General features: G+C 33.1%; 1 long non-coding RNA gene across 1 annotated transcript; it reads right to left on the reverse strand.

The window, feature by feature from the left end:
• Window positions 1-2,603: 2,603 nt before the first annotated feature.
• LOC139492304 (uncharacterized) lies at window positions 2,604-4,322 on the reverse strand. Its single transcript, XR_011656783.1, has 3 exons — window positions 4,163-4,322; window positions 3,487-3,608; window positions 2,604-2,686 (listed from the first exon to the last, which is right to left on the reverse strand). It is a non-coding gene; the product is annotated as an uncharacterized lncRNA (long non-coding RNA).
• Window positions 4,323-22,833: the final 18,511 nt, after the last annotated feature.

Consider the following 22,833-nt stretch of genomic DNA (forward strand, 5'->3'; position numbering starts at 1 on the left):
TATACAAAACATATATAAACATCATTGCTTTTATCAAAAAATAAAGTTTTGTCCACCTTTACCCATATAACAGTATCATGAGAAACTTTCAATATTTCTATATGCTTTTGCAATGATTTGTTGTACAAGAGGACCATTCCACCACCTTTACCTTTTTTTCTTGGATAACAATTGATTAAAAATTTATTACCAAAAATTTCATCATTTATATCAGTATTTTCATCAATCCAACATTCAGATAAGAAAACAATATCATTCTTTACAAAATTTTGAACAAAATCTGCATTTTCAAGCTTATTTTTTAATGATCTATTTACATTCCATGAGACAATATTAAGCTTATGCCTAACCTCCTTTGAATCCTATGATTCAACAATCCCTTTTGGTTTGTACAAAACATTGTTTATATAGAGTTTATTATAAACCATTCTAACAGTGTGTCCCTCCTCTTTATTTTTCTTGAAAATAGGATACAGTTTTTTTCCTTTCAGCAATAATTTCCGGTGGGTATTGTACATTTATATAGAAATGTGTACCCTTTAAATTTGGAGCCATAAACCTCACTTTCTCTCTTTGTTTATACTCGGAAAATTTGGCAATTATAGGTCGCGGTTTTTTGTTTAATGAGCCTGTGCGGTGAACACGGTCAAATTTGATTACATCCGCATCCTCTTGAGACATCTTTAAATCATTCACAAAAAATTCTCGAAGAGTCGCTTCCGTTTTGTCTGTAGTCTCATTTTGAAATTCATTTATACCCACAAATACCAAATTATCCTTCATGGATCTGGCCTGTATGTCAACGATGTCATTCTTAAGCTTATGATTTTCCTGCCTTATTAATTTGCAGCTATCCTCAACTTCAGATACAACGAATTTTATACCATCTACATCTTCCGAGACTTGTTGAACCTCTTGTTTAACCGTATCCATAAAAGTTTTCATACCGAGCATGTTACCCTCCATATTTGACATTTTTGTTTCAAGAGTTAAAACTGACTTTTCAATGGTTTCTAATTTGTTCATTTTCAATTCCATTCGGTCCAAACGGTTACACATATCTTGAAGAAGAAATTCAATATTACTATTCATTGCAATAGGTTGTGTATATGCTGCTCCGGGTTTACTTGTACAAGAAGGAGGGGGGAAGCCCCCTTGTGGTGAACATGGAATATAGCTGTTATTACCACCACCTTGTGGCATTTGCTGTGGCATTTGCTGAAACATTTGCTGTGACATTTGCTGTGGCAGTTGTTGTACGGGTGGAGGTGGATGATGCATGGAATACATAGTTTTTTTATTAGCAGGTGTGGACGTTTTGGGTTTGGGTGGTTTTACTGCTTTAGTTGCGGATTGTGATTCGTCTGAAGTTATTGTGGACTCGACCTCTTCTAATTTACGTTTGGCTGCCTTCTTTGCTGCTTTATTTTTCTTTTTCATGGTTCATTCTAGAGTTTCCGTATAGATCCTCAGTTTTGTCCTTTAGAGTAGGTAGACAGTTAATTACGGCTAGTTCACAATGGTAAGTAAATACAGGTGAGTTTGTTTATGTTTATGTATGACGTATGGGCTGATTTGATTTCATTTGATTTATGCACACAAATGTTTGATTATGATAATAGTCAACAACAAAGATATATTTACTTTCTTCCAGTACTAGTAGACTGCACGTTTCATTTCAAAGTTCTTATCGTCGACAATTGTCCATAGTATTGTTTTAACGTATAGCATTTGGCGAAAGCTCACCTCCAATTTTAACACGTCTTGCTAGTCCAGCGGCCATATTAATGTATTAATGCAATTAAATACATATGTCTGTTATTATTAAAATATTAATAAATAATACAAATCTACAATTAAAGCCGTGACGTGATCGTATACATATACAGTGATAACAATTTTTGGGCAGAGACAAGGCTATAAAATGTCATTGACTTAACGTGATCTGTGAGTGTATCTGGCTGCTCCTCAGGAGGAGTATTGTCTGCAATTAAAAATATCTTAGTGTTATCATTGACCTGTTGATGATTTAAGGAAAAGCGGTGATCCGTTGTCATTTGCAACGACAGATGATTTGCATGAATCGACAATTGTATTGAAATGTGTTAATCTACAGTTGAGAGAAGGATGTGTGAAACTGTGATTGTAGACCTATAATAAAGTGATAACACCTTCTTAGCTGATGCATGGAATGACAGCTATCACGTACGTGAACAGTTTATATGAGGGAGTACGACAGCTCATTGAAAATAAAAATGTCATTGACTTACCAACATTTGTGTGCCTGTGGCCTTCTCCCATCTCGTCTGGCTGCTCCTCAGGAGGAGTATTGTCTGCAATTAAAAATATTTTAGTGTTATAATTGACCTGTTGATGATTTCTATACAGATACATAGGAAAAGCGGTGATCCGTTGTCATTTGCAACGACAGATGATTTGCATGAATCGACAATTGTATTGAAATGTGTTAATCTACAGTTGAGAGAAGGGTGTGTGAAACTGTGATTGTATACATATAATAAAGTGATAACACCTTCTTGGCAGATGCATGGAATGACAGCTATCGCGTACGTGAACAGTTTATATGAGGGAGTACGACAGTTCATTGAAAATAAAAGTCTCATTGACTTACCAACAACAGTGGCCTTCTGTCTGTCCTGTGTTGACGGGGTCATCTGGCTCATGTCTGAAATAAAGATATGTCCATAAATAAAGGCAACAGTAGTATACCGCTGTTCAAAACTCATAAATCCAGGGACAAAAAACAAAATCGGGGTAACAAACTAAAACCGAGGGAAACGCATTAAATATAAGAGGAGAACAACGACATAACACCGAAACGTAACACACACAGAAACGGACCAAGCATCAGACAAAACACCACGAGAATAACAAATTTAACATGAAAACCAAATACATGAATTAGGGATAGACAAGTACCGTGCCACGTCTGATCTCAATATCTCAAAAATAAGAGAAAACACAAACGACTCAACGTTAAAATGCAACACACACAGAAACGAACAATAATATAACAATGGCCATCTTCCTGACTTGGTACAGGACACTTTTAAAGGGGAATAAAAGTGGTGGGTTGAACCTGGTTTTGTGGCATGCCAAACCTCGCACTTTAATGGCAAAGTTAAATATAACATTGAAATGACAACATAATATTACAGGACTACAAGACAAATAAATAGGAGAACATATTAGACAAAGAAAAACATGATTAATAGATAACAAAAAGCATCAGGTTTAAAATTCAATACGCCAAAAACGCGCCTTGTCCACCCAGGACTTACAAGTGACGCCCAGATATAAAAGATCGAAAGAGAAAAAAAGTACAAAGTTGTACAGCACTGGAGATAAAAAGTTGAAATGAGTTGAGGAGTAATAGCCAAAAAATACAAGAGTCCCGAAGTGACGCGTCAGTGTACTGTGTGTGAGGAGGTTTTGGGATGAATTGATGTAGTGTTGTTAACTTACCGAAATCCCAGACTGGATCCGACCAAGCCTTTGAGGTGGAGGCCTTTTGGGTGGAGGATAAGAGCCAGTTGTTTTTTTTAGCCAGTTATATGGTGTCGTCCGTCTTGATGAATCTGGTTCTTCTGTAATAGTAAACCCCTTCATTTACATGAAAACTTTAACATGTACAGTTAATGTTAGTCTAATGTTGTCATTGATAGGAAACGTGTGTTACTTGACGTTATGCAAACATAATAAAAGGGGTGTTGATCTACAGTTGACAGAAGGAGGTTTGAACCTGTGATCGCATACATATAAGACTCTGATAACACCTTTTCGGCACCTACATGGATTGACAGTTTCGCGTACGCGAACAGTGTCTATGAGGGAGTTCATTGACTGAGCAAGATCAGTGTGAAATGTTGCTTATTTATACAGATACAAAGGGAAAGCGTTAACCCGTTGTCATTTGCGACGACAGACTACTGCCATGAATCGAGAGTTGTATTGGAATGTGCTGGTCTACACTTGACAGAAGGATGTTGAAATGAGTGATAGCATACAATTAATAAAATTATAACACATAAAGATATGTGCATGCTATTATTGATAAAAATACAAGAGTCCCCAAATCACGCGTCAGTGTACTGTGTGTGATGAGGTTATGGGGTTAATGGATGTAGTGTCATTAATTTACCGACTGGATCCTTTGAGGTGTAGGTCTGTGAGGTGGAGGCCTTTGAGGTCGACCAGGGTCTATACAACTCCTCGGCGGTGTAGGCCTGTGAGTTGGAGGGCTTTTATGTTGAGGCTAACAGCCAGTTTTTTGGTGTCGTGCGTCTTGATGATGCATATGGTTGTTCTGTAATAGTAAACCACTTAATTTACATGAAAACTTTAACATGTACAGTTAATGTTAGTCAAATGTTGTCATTGATAGGAAACGTGTGTTTCTTGCCGTTATGTAAAAATAATGAAAGGGGTGTTGATCTACAGTTGAGACAAGGAGGTTTGAACTTGTGATCGCATACATATAATACAGTGATAATACTTTTTCGGCACCTACATGGATTGACAGTTTCGCGTCGGGGAATAGTGTAAATCAGGGAGTAAGACGGTTCATCCTAAAAATTCTCATTGACTTACCAACATCAGTAGCCTCCTGTGTGTCCTGCGTAATGGGGCTCATGTCTGCAATAAAGATATGTCCATGTTATGATTGATGAGCTGAGGAGTAATGCTCACTATGTACTTTTTTAAAGACACTTAAACTATGGGGTCACCAAAGGTTCTCAACACCTAAATAAAGTAATTCGAAAAATTAATCAGAAATAACACGATATTTTGATTTATATCAATTATATAAATCAAAACACAAAGGTTAAATGTCTATCGTATGTACGTCGTGAACAGTGGTCGTTACAGACAAACGTTCACGTAAATTGTCCCAGTCAATGGATGATTTTAATGTGTCAATCAATGGCCACAGCTACACTGTTTTGAATTTCATTCTATGAAATAGTGTCCTCTCCTATTTAATAACATGTTTAAAAGTGACCTTAGTACTTAATCATGATATTGAATCAAATATTGTATGCTTTTACAGACTGCAGTTGATCAAGGTGAACCTAGGAAGGAGTTTTTCGCAATAGCTTTGTTGGCCATAAAAGAGAAATATTTTGACAAAGGACGGAAAAATCGTTGATACATTGTAGTTTTTGTTAAACTGCATCTTTTGTCGCAGAAAGAGTGACATAGGGATAGTGATCAGGTGGCATGTTTTATTTGACCATGACCTCATTGTAACGGTTAAGTTATTGGTTTTTTTTTGTCTAATTTTCTAATACTTTTATTGATAAACAATATTTGGATTATGAAATGATTGTAAGATCATGAAGATGGATACTTTTAATTCAGAAATTATTGTAATGTTTGGTTTTTTTTATTGCGAAAAATGCAAAGGGGGTTATAATTGCAATGAACTAAACTCGTGTTTTGATTTTTTTTGTATATGAATTAAACAGCCTTAACATGAATTTTGTTAATACCGCAAAAATAATAATGGCATTTTAGTATAAAAAGGCAAAACCCTAATTATAAATGCAGGCAAATTCCCATAATTTCTCAACTTTCATTGTATGTCTGTGTGGCAATAATCATCTGACCAGAACCACATTTTCATGGTTCATTGGTCAATCTATTGTTTTCCTGGTTAAGTTTGTTTCTGAGATACTGAATTCAAAAGGTCAACTATAATATTTGAAGCATATAAAGATTGTAAGGTATACATTTGTACATGTCTGTCTTGCAGGATTTATAGGACCTTGACCTCATTTTCATGATTTATTATTCAATATTGAGAGTAAACAATACTTGAATTCAAGGGGGAAAAATTCCTAATTTTTTTACTCAAATCTTTAATAATATGGTCTTGAAACTGAACTTCAGATTGCTTTACTCTAACCGGACCGACATGAATTCAGGAAGGATAACACATTTGATCAAAATCATATACTGATACACTGGAACAGAGCACCAAGAGTATTTCTTCACCATAAATTCAAAAACCAAGGCCATCAGTTACATGTTGTACATAATAAGGATTCGGTCCCAAAGTCTTGAATCTAAAATATTTAAAAACTGCAGCATGTTCATGATGTACATACAAATGATTTTTGTTGACAATTTCCAAAAGATTTACTTATCATTCTAATGGCAAATGTGAACATGTACCATAGGCGGATACATACTAAATTACCCCCTCCCCCTTTTTCGTGGGAAACATTAAAAATTTTGGATGATTATATAGAGGGAATCACTGAAGCATGACTGTGACTGGAGCCTCCTCCTTATGAAAAGTTCTGGATCCGCCACTGGGTACTGGGGTAGCACCGACACATGGATTGGAGGACCTTACAGTTTTCTTTGGCTTGTATACATATTAAAAGTAATAACAATATATAAAAAAAATGTACATATACTATGTTATGTAATAGTCACTGCATCAATATCTTATCTACATGTACACAGTAGTACTACAATTTACATATACAAGTATACTATATGCTTTTTCTTTTAAAATTTGTTGTATGTATTTTCTGTTCTCTTAGGGTTTAGTACACTACAGAATGGCACAGTTCCAAAATTTCTTGAAGAAAGCAGCTTGGATAGGTTATTTTCAAACAATAAAGCAGAAGAGTCCATTTGTATACTAAATCTAAGGAATAGCTTAGATTGTCTTTGCTTAATCAAGAAAGTCACCCAATTTACTATAAGTAGGTATGAGTATTATATATTGTACAACGGGGCTTTATTCTGTTTATTTTCGACCTAGTCATTATTTTGGGTATATGTACCCGGTATCGTAATCCATCTTATTGCCCGTTAATATAGGGAACTATAGCTATATAATTTTGCACCATAAGCTCACTGTATGTACAACGAACTCTGTATAATGTTCACATGTACATTTATACGATTAAACATGTGAACAGATGTCTATAGCTCGATCTTGTGTGAAACTTTATGTATTATAATATACTAGAACAAACCCGTGATATCGCGGGTCCGTGACTGAATTAAAGTATATAACTATGCGCAAGCTTTATTTTAGTATTAGTATTGTCATCTGATAAAGTCATGCCGATTATAAGATACACAGTTTTCTCTGCTTTCAAATCTTTCTGTTTGAACCCGTCGAACTGGAACTTATCAATTATTGGTAATATTAATTATTTGGAAAACAAAAGGTCCTGGAATGGAGTATTTTTTAATCAACAGCATTGTCCTATATTAGTTATAAATAAAGTTGAATTCTTTGATTCACTGTTTTACGTCATGCCCGCTAACAAATTGAAAACTGTACCTATACGCCTTATTTTTAGTCCAGATTTTTAGTATTCGTATTGTTATCTTAGAAAGTCTTACTGATTAAATGATTAAATTTAGTAGTGTCAACCCTGTGATTATGACCCGTGTATATAGCATATTAATCCTACATACACCGTTTGATGGTACGCCTGTCAGATGTGGAACGTACAGATAAGGTAATAGGTAACAGGTGAATATACTATTGGTATCGGTATCGGACTCGGACTCGACCCGGAACTTCTTAATTATTGGCAATATTAATTACGTGGAAAACAAAAGGGCCTGGAGTGGTGTAATTTTTAATCTACACCTTTGTACTATATTAGTTATATATAAAGTTGAATTCTTTGATTCGTCGTTTTTACGTGATGACGGCTGACAAATTGGACCTCGTAGTTTTAGTATTATAGATGATATATTTAAAGGTTCACAATTATAAATTCCAATACCAAACGCTACTTAATTCTAGCTATATAAAACACTTTGTTACTTCAAGCTACTACTCCAATATAACTGACCAATACATAAAGTTTCTCACAAGATCGAGCTATAGACATCTGTTCTTAATTTAGATTATATATTGCTTAATGGTCTTAGATTATTTTGATAAACTTGTAAATGTTATTGCAGTTCTACTTTGCAATTCATATACCGTATAAAGTATCACATAAATCAAGATGAAAGATCATTAAACTGATTAAGAACTGACCATCAACTCTTTGATGAAATTGACCACGCCACATCTGAACCACTTCAAATTCACTTGAAGTAGATTCCCATTCTGGATAGCACATAAGTCATTAAAGTCATAGTTTTAGTTTATTGTTTAATAGATAGATACTTTATTCTCTAGAAACTAAATACAATATTACAGAGAAACATCTAATGATCTATAATCGGCTGTTTTCTGCTCTTTGGTCGTGTTGTTGTCTCTTTGATACATTCCCCATTTCCATTTGCTAACTTTATCTGTTAGTTTTTCCGTCCGTTGTCACAATTAAATTAAATTTGTTTATACTCCATAGAAAAGGTTAAGACACTTCCCTACGGTAACCCTTTACTACCTGACAGAAACAGGTAATAATGTTGCACAAAATACCCATATTTTAACTCCATGCACAACTTACCCCGGTTCCAGCCCCAGACTTCCGTTCCTCATTCCAATATTACCATACCCTTGTCAACCCTTCACTCCAGTTCCTGCCCCTTCCCCTCATTCCTCATTCCAATGTTACCATACTTTTGTCCACCCCTCACCCCGGTTTCTGCAACTGCCCCTCGTTCCTCATACAAATGTTACCACACTTTTGTCCAACTCTAACCCCGGTTCCTGCCCCTGGCCCTTGTTTGTTCCTCATTCAAATGTTTTAATATCTTTGTACACCTTCACCCCGGTTCCTGCCTCCGACTCCGATTCCCTATTCCAATGTTTTAATACCTTTGTCCACCCTTCACCTCGGTTCCTATACCCGACTCCAACTCCCCATTCCAATGTTTTAATACCTTTGTCCACGCCTAACAGAAATATTTCAAGTAATACATAGAGATGTCTACTGCATCTGTCATTATATTGTAGAAAACCTCATTTGGAACAAACTCAGAGGAAGGACATTTTATGAAATAGTAGCTTTTTGTCTCTTTCATCGATGTAAAAATGTATTTTAAGCATTTGAACTAAATGTACACAAATTTAGTGTGTTTCCAAATACACAGCCAGCTGTTTGAAAGTAATGGCTTTGTGTGGATTATTTTTTTGTTTTTTTTTCAATTCAATTCAATTCAATTCAAAGTTTTATTTAGAGTCGATATTCAATAAACTACACAACACAAGTTCTAGTGAGCTTTTCAAATCGACTTAATAACAAAATACAATACACACACACACACACACACAATACAATACACACATACAAAAGTCATGAAAGCAACACAATTTTAAACATATAATGCATAGTAAGATACCATAATGACATATATAAGTTAAAAGCATATAGTACACTTAAAATATAGCACAAGTTAATAATAAGATTGCACAAATCAAATAGTCACACAGAAAATAAAAGTAAAATAAAACAGGCATTAACACTATATGCATGCACTGCACTGGCTTGAGCTGTTACTTGGATCCCATGTTTGTACCAATTTTTTGAATTGGTCGAAAGATGTTTCCACTCGACAATGGTTCGGTAGCTCATTCCAGATTTGTGCAGCATTATAGCGAAACGATCTTAAGCCATATTTAGTAGTTCGAACTCTTGGGAGTACTGCTGTTTCCTGTGATCTTAAATCATACTTGTTAATTTTTATATCAATCAAATCATGAAGGTAGCTCGGACTTTTTTGGTGAATTATTTTAAATGTTTCCATTGCAATTGTTTTTATTCTTCTTATTTTTAAAGATGGTAATTTAGATTTTTCTAGCAATTTTTCGTAAGGAATATCATAATCTTCATAGATGAATCTTAGAGCTCTTTCTTGAATTTTTTCCATTTTAAAAGAATTTTTTTCACTACAGTAGTGTCAAATTACTGGACAATAGTTAAAGTTCGAAAGTATGAAAGAGTAGTATGCTGTTAACCTACCTAGCCTGTTTAAATATTTACCCATACGTTTTAGAATATTTAGTTGTCTTGATGCCTTTTAACATATTTCAGAAATATGATTGTTAAAATTTAAGTCGGAATCTATAGTTATAACAAGAAGTTTAACATTTTCTTCACAAGAAATTTTATTTCCATTTAAATTAAATATCAAATTATGTTTATTTGTTTTTTTCCCAATGGCTATAGCCTGGAATTTGTCAGGATTAGCCTTCATTAAATTTATAGAAAACCAGTTTATTAGATTTAAACTATCAGTTTCTAAACTTTCAACAACTTTATCTAAATTATGATCACTGTATGATACAGTGTTGTCATCAGCATAATTATAAATGGTGTTTTTTTTGTACAAAATGAAATATGTCATTTATGAAGACATTGAAAAGAACTGGACCAAGAATTGACCCTTGTGGTACGCCTTTAAACATACGATCCCATTCGCTGTAAGAACTTCCAATTTTAATTCGTTGTTTTCTGTTTTCTAAATAACTTTTTAATAATTTTAGAGAATTTTTAGACAGACCGTATGCTTCTAATTTAAGTAAAAGTAAATCATGAGGTAAACAATCAAATGCTTTAGATAGATCTATCAAAATTGCAGCAATAAATTTGTTCTCGTCCAGAGCTTTTTTCCAGTCTTCTATTATTTTAATAAGTGCAGTTTGGCAACCAAAACCTGACCTAAATGCCGAAAGAAGAGGATGAAAATGTTTATTTAAGAATTCCATTAGTTGGTCATGAATAGCTCTTTCATAAATTTTAGAAATACATGGCAACACACTTACAGGTCTATAATTTTCTTTATCAAGAGAGTTATTCTTTTTAAAAAGTGGGGAAACCTGAGCAGCTTTAAGATTATCAGGAAAAATTGAGCTTTCAATTGATTTATTAACTAAAACTTTAATAGGATTTGCTATTACTGGCTGTGCCAATTTTATAATTTTTGGTGAAATATTGTCATATCCAGTGGCTTTTCTTATATTTAACCTATTTATTTGTTTATTCACAAACTCTTCTGTTACAGGTTTAAAATTCAACTCATTTTAATCATTTTTATTTTCTTCAATTTTTATTATACTTGGATGATTTCTGTCTATTTTAATGTTTTTATCTCCTATATCTTTAGCCACATTTATGAAAAATTTATTGAAAATTTCTGATACCTCTTTAGGATCACTAAGAATTTTATCATTTTCATATAAAATTATGTTATTGTTTGATTTAATATTTTTATTTGATAGAAATGGTTTAATAGTGGAATAAAATGTTGTTGACTTTGGACCACCAGCAGTTCTTTCATAAAAATATGTTTTAATTGAGCTCTTTTTTATTTTTGTCACAGTATTTCTCTGTTTTCTGTACAACTCCCAGTTGGCATCACTTTTATTTTTAAGAAATCTGTTATGGTACATTCTTTTTTTGTAGATTGCACTTCTTAGATCTTTATTCATAAAGGGTGCAGGTGCTACTATTGATCTTCTTTTTTTCATTGGTATATGCTTGTCAATGATGTTAACAAATTCAGATTGAAAATTTGAATACGCTTCATTGACATCATCAACTGACAGCAAATTATCAAAATTTACACAATTTAGTTCATGTACAAATTTTTCCTGGTCAAAACTTTTAAAACTCCTGTAATTTATAAATTCCTTTTTAATTTTAGGCACAAAACCTTTTAACTGAAACGAAATTATGTTGTGATAATCACTGAGCCCACAATTAAAATTAGATATATTTTGACAAAAATTTGGTTTGTTTGTCAGGATAACATCAAGTAAAGTTGGTAATGCATTTTTTTGTAAAACATGTAGCTTTTTTAACTACGTTTGTAAAATCAAAAACATCACACATATTTATTAGAGGTATACATTTTTCTGCATCTAAACAATTGTAATTTAGATCACCAATAATAATAACATTGTCATATTTTTCAGATATTTTATCAAATGTTTTATTAAAGTCTTCAATAAATAAATTATCATTGAGGGATGGGGGTCTGTAAAGACCACATATCAGCCACTTTCTGTATTTAAAGTTTATTTCAGTAAAAATTGATTCGATTGTTTTACATTCAAGTTTGTTCTTTCTGTCACATGCCAAATCTGAGCGGATGTAAACTAGGAGGCCTCCGCCTTTCGCTGTCTGGTCTGCTCTCCATAGGTGGTAATTGTCAATAAAGAACTCGCCGTTTTTAAAGGTTTCATCGAGTTTGGTTTCTGCTACAATTATCATGTCAACTAGGTTGTCATTTAACAAATCTTTTATAGAAGAGAATTTATTTCTAAAACTGTTGATGTTAAGATATGCACAGTGAAAGTTATTGGGGTGTTTGATTCGTACACCTTTCAGCTCGTTTTAGCATTAAAAAAGTTGAACGTTAGATAAAACCCAAGATTAAAAAAAGATTAAAAAAGTATGGAGTGCTGTGCAGTATCCCAAAATAAACGCGAGTTTTTTGTTTGTATGATGTTTTTGTCTCACCTGCGAAGAAAGCAGTATGCGAGACAGAGGTATATCGAATTACAATCCAGCGGCGTAAACTATTCGTATCTATGAATGATGATTTTATTAACCGGATTTTTGTGACAAAAATGTCGGTTAATGATTTGGGGATGTACGGCGGGCGGCCGGGCGGGCGGGCGGCTATCAAATGTTGTCCGTGCATTAACTCATGAACCGTTCAACCAAAGCTTTTAAAATTTTAATATGTTGTTACTGACAACTAAATGAAGGTCAAGTTCAATAATGGCGATTTTGACTTTTACCGTTCAGGAGTAATGGTTCTTGAAAGATTGAAAAATGGAGTTTCCAGTCGTGTCCGTGCATTTACGCATGAACTGTTCTACCAAAGCTTCCCAAATTTTAATATGTTGTTACCAATGACAAAATGGAGGTCAAGTTCAATAATGACGATTTTGACTTTTACGGTTCAGGAGTTATGGTTCTTGAAAGTTTGAAAAATGGAGTTTCCAGTCGTGTCCATGCATTTACGCATGAACTGTTCTACCAAAGCTTCCCAAATTTTAATATATTGTTACTGATGACAAAATGGAGGTCAAGTTCAATAATGACGATTTTGACTTTTACAGTTCAGGAGTTATGGTTCTTGAAAAATTGAAAAATGGTGTTTCCAGTCGTGTCCGTGCATTTTCTCATAAACCATTCAACCAAAGCTTTTGAAATTTTTATATGTTGTTACTGATGACAAAATAGAGGTCAAGTTCAATAATGACGATTTTGACTTTTACCGTTCAGGAGTTATGGTTCTTGAAAGATCGTAAAATGGTGTTTCCATTCACGTTGTTGCATTTACTAATGAACCATTCAATCTAAGCTTTTCAAATTTTAATATGTTGATACTGACTACAAAATGGAGGTCAAATTTGATATTGACCATTTTCACTTTCAGCATTCATCAGTTATGGTTCTTGTGATATTGCCAGGACACATGGAGGTCAAATTTGATATTGACCATTTTCACTTTCAGCATTCATCAGTTATGGTTCTTGTGATATTGCCAGGACACAAATAAATGTTAATAAATCCGGTTTGCTGTCGTTGTGACAGCCTCTTGTTTAAAGCTTTATTTGGCAGAAGGTTGATGACTTGAAATCTATTAGGAAGTTTACGTCTATAATGTCTATTGTCCATTACCTCATTTTCAGTTATGACGAGGCACCTGGGGGAAATTTTCACGATAATTTTTCTATTAGGACAATTGCAAGTATTTAAGCTGCTAACCATAGGACGTATCATTCACAGGAAATAACAAGTTTTGTTTGGGAGAACATTATTTGTATGTCGTTTTAGCAGAAAAGGAATTTTCTACGAGGATCATCGCGATATATTTTCGTGGTTCACACTGCCGATTGGAAGGGGACGATAAATTGTTGACTCGTGTTACGAAAGAGAGAGCAATATCTCTTTTACGTCAAAGATACCCTTGTAAAGTTCGAAAAAGAGCAGACCAGCGCCGCTATAAGTAGGAAAATCGCGTACAGACCGCAATGTGTTTGTCATTTTGAAATTCCTAAAAATGCGACATGCTTGGCCTGTTATGTCTGCCAGTGAGATTGATGACGCTTAATGGAATGTAATCAAGGAAATGGAGGCCGGGAGAGGAATTTTTAGAAGTTCTTAAAAAAAATTAATTTTTAAAACTTGTTGATTATGTACTATTCTATATTCTTTATAATTTCTTTCTTGATTACAGACATACAGTTGATAAAATAGATACTATAGTGACCAAATATTTTTCATTCTTGAAAAATCCAAAGAAAAGCTTATTTCAAAGTCCTGTGGACAGTGTCAGGAGAAGGATTTGCCAGGATTTTCAACAACTTTGGAATGTATAACAATATCAAACGCAATGCTAAGTTAGATATAGTTCTCCTTAAATGAGTTTTGAAGGCTAATTCCATTAGCCAAAACAATTAATTTAATTGCTATATAATTTATTGGTTTATTTAGTCGGCAGAATAGACTCGAGTTTAAACAAGCCTTGAACGTTAGTCTGTACTAAAGTGTGGAGACTGTGTGTTTTGTGAATGTGCAATGTTTCTGTGAATATGTACACACTTAATATAAAAACACTATTTGTTCTAAACTCAATGTGTAGTTAAAGTCTGACTTAATTTACCAAAATTTGGAAATGTTTGTCATCATTAAGCACATGTTTAAAGACTCCGAAAGGGAATAGGAAAGTTGGTTGGTCACCTGTTAAACGTACCCCTGTTAAGAGTCCTCCTAAGAAGAAAAGCTGGTGTCAGGAGCTAACATTTTTAATGGTTATACTTGTTTTATGAATATTTGATATTTTTCTATATAATACAATTGATTAATGATTGGTTATCGTCCTTCAAATTGATGAGCATGGAAAGGGTATGTGAAAACGTCACCTATCACAATCGGAATCTGAGGAAATATTAGTCGACAATAAAAAGATGAAGTGTTCGAGTTCACCACCCACATCTATGCCTACACCAGCTGACGATAATATTCAACTAAGTGTCATTATGAACATGATAAACAAGTTATCATATAATTTCAATAGTGTAGCCACTAGGTTAGAGAACCGAATGTGTGAAATCGAGGGAAATGTCGAAAAACGTCATACTGTAAAATTCAACACAGTCATACACGACAGAGTCCAAAAAGAAGTATGTCAGTTAAAAGCTCAAATGTCAACAGAAGTTAAGAAAATTAGAGAAAAAATTATGTCACTAGAAAAATCATAATTATGCTGAAGTGCTTTCGTCAGGTACCCCAAAAAGCAAAAATTCTAGTAGTGAGGTTGACTGACATCATTTAAATGTTAATGTTAAAAATCTACCCTTCAATAAACAGGAAGAAAATGATAATTCGATACTATTATCAAAAGATACTGGTCTTTTGAAGGATGGCCTAAAACTTGCAAATATTGGAATTAAATCTGTGATTAGAAAACCTAGTAGATCAGACAATAGACCGGGTATCGTAGTAATTTCGGTTGAAAATCTTATTCATAAAAAGACAGTGATGAAAGAAAAGAGATCGTTAAAGACTTCGTCCAAGTATTCAAATGTTTTTATTGAAAACGATTTACCGTTACAGCAAAGGATAATAAATAGTAACAATCATTTATTTTTAAAGGCCTTTGGCAAATAAAACGACTACACAATTTAATCAGGACGTGTGATTAGGAAACAAGAAAGTGTAAACAGTGATTACAATTCGTCTCGGACCAATGACCAACGTGGTCAGTCTACACACAGCCGTACACATAATTATTCACAACAGGTCAATCGACACGGGGAATACACAAATGAAATGCTGAGTTTTGGAGCCGGTAACAGACGTGGACGAGGTTTTAAGCCATCACGTGGTAAACAATACTAGTTATCCTGCGGGTTTTGGAACATAAACTGGTGGAGTAAATATGTAAATAGTGATACAAATAGTTTGCTTGCTGCATGTATTGCGAAACGTAATTTGCATATATAAGGGCTAGCTGAAACTCATCTGAGTGGACAAGCCGGTATTGTCGTCAATGGCTACACATGGATAGGAAATAACCGTAAACAATTACACGTGCGTGCTAGAGCAGGCACAGGAGGCGTTGCTTTATTGGTGCGAAATGATGTTTTATCAGATTATAATGTTACTAAAATAAACGATTTAGTTGATGGAATTATATGGATACGCTTTTCCGAAAGAAATAACACAGAATCTTAATTGTTTTTATATTTGTGTGGTTTATCTACCGCCAGAAAATTCTGCACGGTCAGTAAACATTCATGAATTTTTAGATTCGCTTACATCAGATATCTATACAATTCCAAATATATGGTAGTCCTTTTTACTTATGTGGAGACTGGAACAGTCGGGTTGCAGATATACCGGATTTTATAACGGGAATTGATAATTTACCTGAGAGACAAGTTATAGATTTTACTCGCAACACGTACGGAGATATTTTGTGTGACTTTCTTAGTAATGTTAACTGTTGCATCTTAAATGGAAGGAACTATTTACATAATGATTTTACATATGTTTCAACAAGAGGGGCATCAGTCGTTGATTATTGCATTGTACCATATGAGAAATTAACCATGTTTGACATTTTTGAGGGTATTAGAGCTCAACAATTAATTGATGGTATATTTAAAATTGGGGAGTATGAACCTAAACATATACCTGACCATTCATTATTATGCTGGACTTTTAGTTCACAAGTTTGTTTGAATGACAAAGGAGCATCCGGCGACAAGTTACATACAGAACCGAATAAAAGTACTAAATTTGACACTCGCAATATACCTGGATAGCAGATGTTGAAATAGTTGGAAAATTAAATCAGTTTATACAGAGCTTAGAATTATCAGGAATTAACCAGAAAGAACTGGACGATAAATATATTGAATGGTCACAATTATTCATGACGAAATGAACTTAAAACTTACTAGACGAAAGGTGCTTCACTTGATTGGTCTTAATAATAAACGTAGGAAATGGAAAAAAAAACCTGGTGGAACGATAACCTCACTACGCTCTGGAATGAAGTATGCGAAGCCGAACGTAAATGGAATAGTCGCCATAACCAGGATAAGGAGAACTTGCGTCATATATTTACAAACAAACGTAAACTTTTTGATAAAAAAATGTCAACAGACAAAAAAGCAATATTGGTACCGAAGTCAAGATAAACTTTTGAATATACAAAGAAGGGACCCTCGGGAGTTTTGGAATAACATTGGCAAGATTGGTGTCGGTAGTGAAAGACAGAAGACCATACCCATGGAAGTTGTACTAGAAGATGGTTCAATTTGCTCTGACACTTACATCATATAAATAAATTGAAAACTTCTTATGAAAATCTTTTGAATTGTGATGCTGTAACTAATGTAAATGATAATATGTCAAATAATATTTTGAATGTTGATTTAGATTGCGAAGTTAGTATTGATGAAGTGTTAAAAGTATTAACTCAAGCTAAAAATGGCAAAGCGCCAGGGATCGATTTGATACCTGTAGAATTGTTTAAAAATAATTTGTTATTACATGTTTTGCATAAATTATTTAATATATGTTTTAAATTTGGTAAAATTCCGTCTGCATGGTGTAAAGGGATTATCATACCTATCCCAAAGTGTTCTACATCGGATCCCAGTGATCCATTGTCTTATCGGGGAATAACTTTGGCACCTTGTGCCTATAAATTATATTGTAGTATTTAAACAACAGATTGGTAAATTGGTTAGATCATAGAGATATTTTACATGATGAACAAAATGGGTTTCGTAAAAGTAGAAGTACTATTGATCATTTAAGCACAATTACGTCAATTATTGAGACAAGGAAATTGAAAAAATTGTCAACTTTTGCTGTCTTTGTAGATTTTAAGAAAGCTTATGATACAGTGAACAGGAGTTTATTATTTAAAGATTTAAATGATCTTGGAATTAGTTCAAAATTTTTCAATACTATCAAAACAATTTACTCTCAGGTTGAATATAAATAAACTCATCATAGATACCAGGACTAAATTTAGTATATACGCCAGACGCGCGTTTCGTCTACAAAAGACTCATCAGTGACGCTCGAATCCAAAAAAGTAAAAAAGACCAAATTAAGTACGAAGTTGAAGAGCATTGAGGACCAAAATTCCTAAAAGTTTTGCCAAATACAGCTAAGGTAATCTATGCCTGAGGTAGAAAAGCCTTAGTATTTCAAAAAATTTAAAAAATTGTAAACAGTAAATTTATAAGTATAACCATATCAATGACAATTCATGTCAGCACAAAAAGTGCGGACTACTGGGCTTGTGATACCCTCGGGGAAATAAATCTCCACCTGCAGTGGCATCGACCCAGTGGTTGTAAATAAACTCATCATAATATGTCTTACAAGTGGTGAGACTCAAATAAAATATTGAATCTGAACCTGAATCTGTACAATGTTAGACAGATTTAATTTCATATATAAGGTCTATAACAGCAATGTCTCATAATAATAAAATTCTTTATTTAACGAAGGTAACACATTTAACACTTACATGTTAATCTTCCATGAGGCCTTCAAAAACTATTAATACAAATAGAAAACAGAAAAAAATACATACAAAATAAAATGCATTATACAGTTAAATATAGCAGCTTAAATATTGAATAAGTACATATGCATTCAGTAAAAGAAGAAAAAATACATTAGTTTCGTGCATCTTTATTCTGTTCAGTTAGAAAATAGTTTGAACAGTTGGTCTTAAATGTATCTAAATTATCTATTTCTTTAATATTATTTGGTAAATTATTCCAGGTAATAAGACCAGGATATTTAAATGTTTTTTTTTTAAATCAGAATTAGGTCTTGGTACATGAAGAAGTCCTGATGTTGTCGACCTCAGACAATAATTATAAAGATCAGCACAAGCAGTAAGTTTAATAGATAGATAATCAGGCGCTAGACCATTCATACATTTAAACATTAACACAGCTTGAAAATAGTGTATCCTCGTAAATATAGTCATCCATGCAAGTTTTTTAAACATTACTGTTGATGGAAAATCAAAAGAAACAGATAAAACTAATCTTGCAGCACGTTTTTGGAGCTTATGTATCCTCTCCAGATTAATGTGTGTGGTGTAGCGATTTTAGTTTAACAGTATATTTATTATTATGTAAGATGTTTTTCTTTTAAATACTTAAGGGTTAAATAACATTTCTACAGGGCAATGCCCAGTAGTTTTATTTATTTGAACGGTTTCTATATTATTTAAATTCACCGCCCGGTATCTTAAGAACCGCCCGGTACCCCATCTTTGGAACCGCCGGGGTACCGTCCGGTATCCCCATCTTTGAAACTGTCAGGGTACCGCCCGGTAGCCAATCTTTAGAACCGTTGAGGTACCGCCCGGTATCTATAGAACCGCCCGGTACCCCATCTTTGGAACCGTCGTGGTACCGCCTGTAAATATGTATATAAGGGGATGCGAGAGAGATCAGAGTGGGATAGAAAGAGTAAGAGATAGAATTGAGATTGTTAGTTAGAAGTGTTGAGAGTAATATTGTGTTAGTGAATTAGGATTATTGTTCAACTGTTTTATTATGTCAAACTCATATATATTTAACAGATTACATAGTGATTTGATTCGAAACTTTGTGTTGTGGTTTGTTTTCTTTGTGCCATTTGAATATGGATTTCACGTAATTTACGCTACCAAAATAACACATCGAAAACACGAATCCATACAAAAACGACAACGCTACAGTGGTAAGACCCCATACTGTACAACAGTAGTCAATAATGGGTAATATATAGCTATTTTAAAAAGAATAAGACCCTTTAATGGTAAATAACGTTTCAACCTTTTTAACAAATATATTCTGGTTGAAATAGTTTCGCATATTTTATCAATTTTGAATTGACCATGATAGGTTTTTATCAATATGAATTCCGAGAAGTTTTTCAACTTCAACATTATCTAAAGCGATATTATCTTGTGATAAAACACATAAACATTCATTACAGTTTACCAGTTTTCTGTCTGATCCAACAAGCATACATTTTGATTTCTTGCTATTTATCGTCATATCATTTTCTTTACACCATTTAATAACATTGTCTAAGTCTTTATTTAAACATATATTTAAATTTACAATAGATTTAGATGATAAATGTAAAGTTGTATCATCAGCATATAGATCAGATTCTGTATATTCTAAGGTTAATGGTAAGTCATTTATATAAATTAGGAACAATAAAGGTCCAAGTATAGAACCTTGAGGAACTCCAAAAGTTATGATTCAGTGGTTCCTAACTTAACTTTTTGCATTCTATGAGAGAGGTACGATGAAAACCATTTTACAGAGTGGTCATCGCATTTGTATAATTTGAGTTTTGATAAAAGTATATTGTGATTTACCGTATCAAAAGCCTTCTTAAAATCTAAAAAGAGAATAGCGGTAAAATTTCCATTGTCCAATTCTTCTAACCATTTATCAATTATTTTAATGAGTGCTGTATGACAAGAATTTTTTTCTCTAAATCCAGACTACTGTTGTATTAATAATTTGTGTGTGGTTAAGAATAAATATAGTTGTTTAAAGACAGTGTTTTCAAATAAATTGGACACAGTTGGTAAAATTGAAATGGGTCTATAATTGTTTGGGTCTGTTTTATCCCCTCCTTTAAATATGGGAGCAACTTTAGCAGATTTTAATATATTAGGAAATATTCCTGTACCTAAACTAAGGTTTATTATGTGAGCAAGGGGGCTTGCTACAATCGACCTTGATAGTTTTAAAATTCTTGGTTTAACTTCATCAGTTACAGTTGATTTAGTTATGTCTAGATTCTTTAGACCTTGTAGAACCTGGTCATTTGTGACAGTATATAATGAGAATTTAGTATCATCAATTATTTTTGAATTGACATAGTTATTAATTTTCTCAGATTTAAAACTTTTGTGAGGATTTGATATAAGCTTCTCATCTACTGTGCTAAAATGATCATTTAAGCAGTTAGCAATATCATTTTTGTTTATAAGTACTTTTCCTTCGTGTGTTAAAATGTCAATTTCCTGTTTTGTTGTTGAATTCATATCCTTCAAATGCCTCCAAAGAATTTTACAGTTTTTATCGTTATCTATTGCATCCATAAAATATTTTGCTTTTGCATAACTGATTTATTCACTAGTTTTGTTCCTATATTTTTTTATAATTTTCAGTGTCTTTCTTTTTGTGAAAATAATCTCTTTGGAATTTTGATTTACCGATTTCATTAGTATACCATTCAGGTTGACATTTATTTTTTACACGTCTAGTAACAACAGGTGCATGTTTATCTAATACATTGACAAGTAAGTAATACCACATGTCCATTGCTTCGTTTGGATCATTGATTTCCTGTATTATATCGAATGGTTGATTTGACAAATCTTGTAAAAACATATCATCATTAAATGTTTTGAAGTTTCTGTATTTGATCTCAAAATGTGAATCTGGTTTGTCTTTGCAAATTTGTTTACAGTACAGCTAACAGGATAATGATCACCTGGGGCGTATGATGGTACTATTACATTGATAAGACTTGTAGGATTTGTACTGTAAATATGATCAATTAAAGTGACACTAGTAGAAGTAACTCTAGTAGGGTCAACCACCATTTGATGAAGACCATATGTTGTAATATAAGTTGACCATTTAGAAGGAAGAGGCTTCAAAAAATCAATATTAAAGTCGCCCATAAGCAATATATTATCATTTATAGATAAGCCTGTTACAACCTCATTTTCAAAATAAGTATACCAAGAGGTTTGGCTATTAGGTGGTCTGTATACAAAACATAATAAAAATGATTCTTTGTGTTTTGGAAAAATCTTAAACCAGACAGTTTCTATGTTTTCATTCTGTAATAATGTCATTCTTTCATATTTAATATCATTATCAAAGTAAACTATCCATCCCCCACCTTTTTTATTTTCTCTATCTTTTCTTTCATTGCTATACCCTGGGATATTAATCTCATTTGAATCCCGCTTACCTTTTTTAGTATTTAAAAACGCCTCAGACATATAATTAATTACCAGTTTCCTTAGGAAATATCAAATACATATATGTATATCGAGTCACTGAGATTCACACTTAACATGCTTCAGTAGGATCATTTTTAAAAGATTTGAAGAACAACATTGTTTTAGTTATTGTCCCAGGACAGGACTAATAAAATATGCCCCCCCCCCCCCCCCCCCCAAAAAAAAAATATGTGCGACGCAAGTGTAAAGCAAAATTATATCCGGGTGAAATTTGATCCGGAGGAAAAAATGTCACAGTAGTTGTTGTCCCTATATATATATCTATTCATTTATAGAAAAAATTATCGTTTATTATCATAAATCGACCGTTTTATCTGTTTGTAATCTATAAATAGGCAAATCGATGAAATATTGACCGTTCTTTCTGTTTGTAATCTATTAAAATGTAGACCCTAATTTCTGTTTGTAATCTTTTTATAGGTACAGCAAATAGGTATACTCTGTAATCTATTTATAGGTACAGCAAATAGGTATACTCTGTAATCTATTTATAGGTAAATAGGTATACTCTGTGTTTAAAAAGAAAGTAACTATTCAAAATCATATATGATATACAAATGCTAAGCAAAAATATTTGAAACAAAAAACTCACCAAAACGGACATTAAAAGGAGAGGTTGTCTACGCCTGTAAATATAATTAGTATTTCAAAAGATTTGTGTTCTCTTTTGCTCCATTTTTTTTTTTTATTAATTTGCTTATTTTGTGCCATCCTTGATATTTGGCGTCTTGATTTTGTTGATCATTTTTATCTTTTTACATTGGTATTTTGTTTTAAAAAAATGTAAAAGGGTTCTAGTTGATATTATGAATGATTCCCAAGATA

The sequence above is a fragment of the Mytilus edulis genome, chromosome 10 (genome assembly GCF_963676685.1).
Source record: "Mytilus edulis chromosome 10, xbMytEdul2.2, whole genome shotgun sequence".
NCBI lineage: Eukaryota > Metazoa > Mollusca > Bivalvia > Mytilida > Mytilidae > Mytilus > Mytilus edulis.